Source organism: Frieseomelitta varia, unplaced genomic scaffold, assembly GCF_011392965.1.
Source record: "Frieseomelitta varia isolate USP_RPSP 00005682 unplaced genomic scaffold, Fvar_1.2 scaffold_717, whole genome shotgun sequence".
Lineage (NCBI taxonomy): Eukaryota > Metazoa > Arthropoda > Insecta > Hymenoptera > Apidae > Frieseomelitta > Frieseomelitta varia.
The window spans coordinates 154562-160561 of NW_025110498.1; positions in this window are offsets into that span (position 1 = coordinate 154562).

Here is a 6000-nt window from a genome sequence, read left to right on the forward strand (position 1 = left end):
AAAAAAAAAAAAAAAAAAAAACGGAAGTTCCCGACGTTCCGGATGGTTCTAATTCGACGCGAGGTTTCGCCTCGGCGTAATTTGCTCTCGACTTTCACGGAGATCGGCGAAGAAAGTGCATCGACGAAGAAATGGGAGCGCAAAAGGCGTCGCCTGAGAAAGGATCTAAGTGCCAAGTTTCTCGAATAATCGAGAACCTTTCGAAGCTTCTCTCTCTCTCTCTCTCTCCTCGCTCTGTTGATTCGCCCCCGCTGTGTGAAACGTTTTTAAATATTAATCAACCAGAGTTGGCACTGCCTCCCTTCTCTTCCTGACAAACGTACGAATTTATTTCATATTCTGCGCGTTCCTGAAATTTTTCGAACGAACCGGACGAGAAAACGAATTAACGCGAATTTAACGCCGCTAATGAATAAGTCATTAGAGGCGAAATTATTCTTGGGGGAGGGGGGAGGAAATTACTTAATGGAGATTGAACTGTGATTGAACTTTGTAATTCAAGGATGACGCGAAAAATATGTAACACGTGTTGATCAAATATTATTCTAACTCGTTCCGATGTGAAAGATGACACGAGATATAATATTTTCACATCTATAAGTTTATATATGGAGTGAAAGTCTCGCCTCGTTCAAAATAAACAGTTCTGTAAAACTGTCAAGTATAATTTCTAATTATATCCTTACGGCGTAACAACTTTCCATTGGGAAATAGTTACGTACTGCAAATAAAACAATCGACAACAATTGTACACGCTACAGTACAGAGACCGGGCAGGAAGTTTCTTCCATTTTCAAAATGTCCACTTGGCCAACGACATTTCACCAAACTGCACGCATACACGCGCGCGTTGGATTTACAAGTTCCTTCGATCGATACGCTTTCTACCCCTGCTCTTCAACCCCTTTCCCTTTGTCTACTCAAAAACCGGTTCGACCCGAGCGAAAACAAAAGAGAAAAAGGAGAGAAAGAGACCGAGAGAAAAGGAATAAAATATCGCTTGCCCCTGGAATCCTGCACCTCGCAACAATCTCGCGGATCAGTCGAAAACGAGGCGGAATCGAAACGCGGCGGAAACGTCTGGTGAAAATTCCCTGCCGTGGTACGTGCGGTAGGCGCACTCCGGCCGAGCCGGGCCAGAAACAAATCGCGGTAATGAAAATTGAACGGCGGATTACACGGAATCGGCGGGACAAACAGGGGCGGGAGAGCGAGGAGCTTCGTAACAATTCGCCAGTGAAATTGGCCACGTTCCCTTCTTTTTCCTTTTCCTCGTTTTCCCCTCTCCCTCCCGTCCCCTCTGCGTTCGTTGCTTTTTCGCAGACATGTGCCATCTCCGTTGCTCCCTTTTTTTCTTTCAATTTCGCCCCTCCTTTTTCGCTCTTCTTTCGCTCCTCTTTTTCCCCTGGTTTCGTTACGCCCCCGCTTGCTTGCCGTTCGACGAAGCACACAGCAAGCTGCTGGTCGATGCTCTTTTTTCCCTGCGAACACGAGCGCCGGAGAGGGCGCAAGCTCGCGAATTTGCGTGTCTACTCTGTCGGCCGACGCTCGATTCAGAAACGCACCGACCGGAAACGTTGCTGGTCTCGGATTCTTCGACAGAATTTCATCGCGTTCCTCCCCCGCTCATCTTTAGAAAATCGCCAGTCTGTCGTCAGAGTCAATTTTGCGACTATCTCGAAACGTAAGCGAGATGGAGACAGCGAAGATTCGAACATCGCAGCGAGGCTAAATGTTCAATATCAAGGTCTAACTTGTGACATGGACCTGCCCCAACCCAGCGTGGCAAATCTGGAATTTCTAAACCATATCTGATCACTTAGAAAACTCCAAACTAGGCGCCCCATAAATTTGGTTAGTCTCAAGTCTGCGCCATAGATTATTGCAATGTCATAAACACGTACGTACTCGAAGGATTGTATAAACCAGAGCTAACTGGTGGCCCGCGAATCCTTGCCCCTACTTTCCTGATCGCTAGCGCTATCCCCTACACCGCGTCGATCTCTCTACTTGCTTAGTAGGGGAATCAAGAGTGGAGGGGGTAGCGCTAGGAAAGTAGGGGCAAGGGCCGCCAGTTCTGTATCACTCGCGTTCAGTATTTCGTTATTCCAACAAGAGTAACTTTTATAATTGTTGAAAAGATACGGGTACTTTTATTATTTAATTTCTAACAGACATGAGTCTATTAGAGGTCAGTAATTCTGGTGTTAATTTACACTCATAATTTACATGATGTTTCTGCATATGACACACAGACTACTACTCAAAGATAAAAATTAAAAAATATTCAAGAATTATAATTCTTGGAACTAACTCTGAATTTGCATATACGATACCCATCTGGTATCTAATCGTCGATAATCCTAAGTGCAAAACATTGAACGCAAATGAAGATCTAACTTACCCAAATAATTAATGTACCCGAGCAATCTAATTTAAAACTATTAAAACGGTGTGAAACGGTGTGAAACGGTTTGTCTCCAAAGAAATCTAATTGAAAGCCTTTCTCTTGTGGATTCTCGCGCGGTCAGATGGAATCTAGAATCTAGAATCTGTCAGATCCTTATCAGAAACGCGGCTGTTCAGCTGACCGATTCACGCGTGCACCTTTGGCCAGTGTTAATGAGAGCTTTTAACGATGGCAATTAAACCGCACCAGCAGGTGAACCGAGGATACGTATCGTCTGCTTGACCTTTAAACCCGGCTCGCCTCGAGCCGCGTTTCGGCGACCGTTCGCCAAGATACGTGCCTCCATAAAATCCCGTTTACGACCAGCTAGATTTCCGGGATGTTGATAATGAGACGGCTGCACGCATCACCAGCGCTGAATATGTACGCCACCACTTCTCGCCGTTCGTCGATGCCGCGAAAACCTTCGTAAATTACGATCGTTAAGAAGCGCCGCTTCCTTTCCCTCCTTTACATCCTTCTTTTTCTTTTTCTTGGAACATATCACACATCGAACGGAAATCTCAGAAACGCAAAGTATCGATTTGAAATGTCGAGTGGTTTCAACCATTTCTATTGATTTTTCTTCGCTTGATTCGATTGTTTTTTTTTTTCTTTTTTTTGCATCGCGAGACGAGACAATTTTACAAAGTGGAATTTTACTTAATTTTAATTGCTGTTAATTGTTATTAATTGTTAAAATTGAATTTTAATTAATTTTAATTGTTAGAAAGGGATAATATGTGAGCATATAATATGTATTACTCGTGAGTGTTAGTTTTCAACCCCTTTAACGTCGACAATTGCCGATAAAAAAAAAAACAACACGTGACAAACAGTTTTCCGAAAACTACGTTTATGCCAAATTTCATCAAAACTCGGTGTTTCACACTTCGGTGATGTTGTTAGCTAGACAAAAGAGAATAGAGAAAAAATAATGTCTAACTAGCAAATACTACTTTCGCAAGCGTGTCCATAGATAAATACCAACGTTGAACTTTCGTTCATTTACACATTTCGGTGTAAATTTCGTCCGTGATTTTCCGTGGAAAAACAGAAAAACCGCCCGCGGCCGGAGAGTTAAGAGAATTATCCAGTTTGACGTGTTTTTCGACATTTAAAGAGCAGCGTTGGACGAAACGATTTTGCCACGGCCAGGTGGGCGTTCGTAAGACACCCACTTGAAATCGCAGCTGAGGACAAACTGACATTTGAAGAAAACGTTGTATCTCAAAGTTCAAAGGTAGGAAGTGGCTATCGATCTTTCGTCAATATTAAAGAGCTGTTGCAAATCGCGATGATTGTTACGCGCGGCTAATTTTCACAAGTACACGTGTTTCGCGTGTAACGCGCGTAAACAAGCGATAAATTATCACCGTAGCGAACGTTCTACTTTCTATCTGCACCGACAGTCAATCAACTTTTGTAACGGAGTATCTTTTAATTCACGAGTGCGATTTATGACCGTCGGTACACGGTCTTTCTTGCGAACTCAGTAAATCACCCTCGACACTCTTCATTCGAATCCCAAATCACAAATCAAGCGAAATTTTAGCAACGAAACTGCAAACTCGTCGGATCTGAAAAACGAGCACATCGAGGATTGCTAATATCTCCTGGCTTGAATCGCTATTAAAAATTTATTTACTGTCGAATTTTACAAGCATACAGAGTCGTTCAATTTTGCCACGTGTTTGTTCGTTCTGTTCTACATTTTTGGTATCAGCTGCCAATACGGCGACCAAAAAGAGACAAGTGTTCGATTACCAACGTAACGTGGAAAATAACATCGTGTAAAATGAGAGTTCACACAAGTTTTGGATAGTCTGGCGATAAAGGATAACCTCTGCTACCGAGTTCGACTATCTCGGCGCCCTCAACTTCGTCTACAGAAACCGGGATCGCTCCTGTTATCTCGTCATAACTATCGAGAGTTCCGTAACTTTGTGCAACAAGCGCGTTTCTACAGTGCACGTTCATACTCGGAAAAAAAAATCGATCGATTCTTTTTTCCTCGCAAGGATTAATTGCAAGAGCACATCGTAAACTTCGCGAATCGCGTTAGACAAATTAAAGTGTCAAAGCATCGTGTTAAAGTATCAGAGCACCACTGAGGAACAAGAGCAGTGAACTTCTAGTTCAGTGCACAATACGCAGAAGTTGAGAAACGAGAATAAATCAGCTCGTAGGTTATTTCCAGACGCGAAAAATACGAATATGCACTGTGCATTGTACAGGGTGGAAAGAAAGTCCTGTCGTAGATGAATTTTGCTCTTCCGATTTGATGGTAAAATTGACCTTGATCTTGAATCTTAAATTTTGTTTCTGCGTTATATCCTACTCGTCACGAAGGTAAAAACTTTTCCAAGGAACGGAATAGGTCGCAATCTAACAGTTTTTTTTTTTTTTGAAAAATAGCAGAAAAGATTCTTGATCATTTAACACTGCGGACACGTGCGTTCTAACAGCGATTTTATGATTCTTTATAATTCCGAAGTGACAATGTGAAATATTCAAGTCTGACTAAATTACATTGCACCATCATCAATTAGATATGCTCTGAAAGACTTCCCAATAGATATTGTTGACAAAAAGAAAAAGAAGCAAAATCTAAAGAGTTCAGATATTCAGTCAAATTCTGAAGAAAAAGACGGACATTCTCTATGTTATATTTTTTGTTCGTAACTGCGGCCGAACAAAAATTTATACAAAAGCGTTAGCTCCAATTCTCCGAGCAAATTAAAATCAATACCACCTCCAGTCTCGCGAGTTTCGAGTTTCGAAACCTCACAAAACGTTTCGGATTCGAGTTTCGAGGATCGAGAAAATGAATTTCAAGCCCATCCCTGTTTAAAACGAAATCCTTGGGAAGTGGGAAGATCGCGCAGGAAACGTCGAGTTGAACAGGACACGGCTGTTCTCGTGGAAAGTTCTGACGAAAAAGCTGTGCCTGATAAGGCGACGCAGAAGACAATGGCGAAGGCCCGGGAACCGAACAAACCTAACCGAAGAAGGTCCGCGCGTTTCGACACGGCTCGTTTGCCGGATAATTGCCACAGAGAGGACAACGGAGTATATCACCGTGAAAGCGGCTTGGTAAGTAACGGATCGACGCTAATGCGTGTCGCTCGCAATAATTTCTCTATATTAAATGTCGTCAGCAACGCTGGCTGCATTAGTTGCACCTGCATTATCAGATTACACCGGTGCAGCTGCCTGCCTGTACGGTGAATCGGGAATCGCGTGGCCACACTTTACGAGCCGTTTACGCGCAACGCACCGTGCCCCTGCGAAATTATCCTCGTCTAAAACGATAAGAAAGCTACGATCCGTATCGTAATGCGTTTGCAATGCGGCTGATCTCCGGGGATCGAATCTACCGATCGATTATGTACACGTCTGTCTATAGTGTCGGCATACACACGGTGTCTCAGGATCGTACAATTTGGGTAGAAGGCGGTTCTATTTCAGTGAAATGAAAAGTGAATCGAAAAGAGAGAATAAGATCTTTTCCGTTAAGACCCTCGTTCACTTTTTTTTTTTTTTTTTTT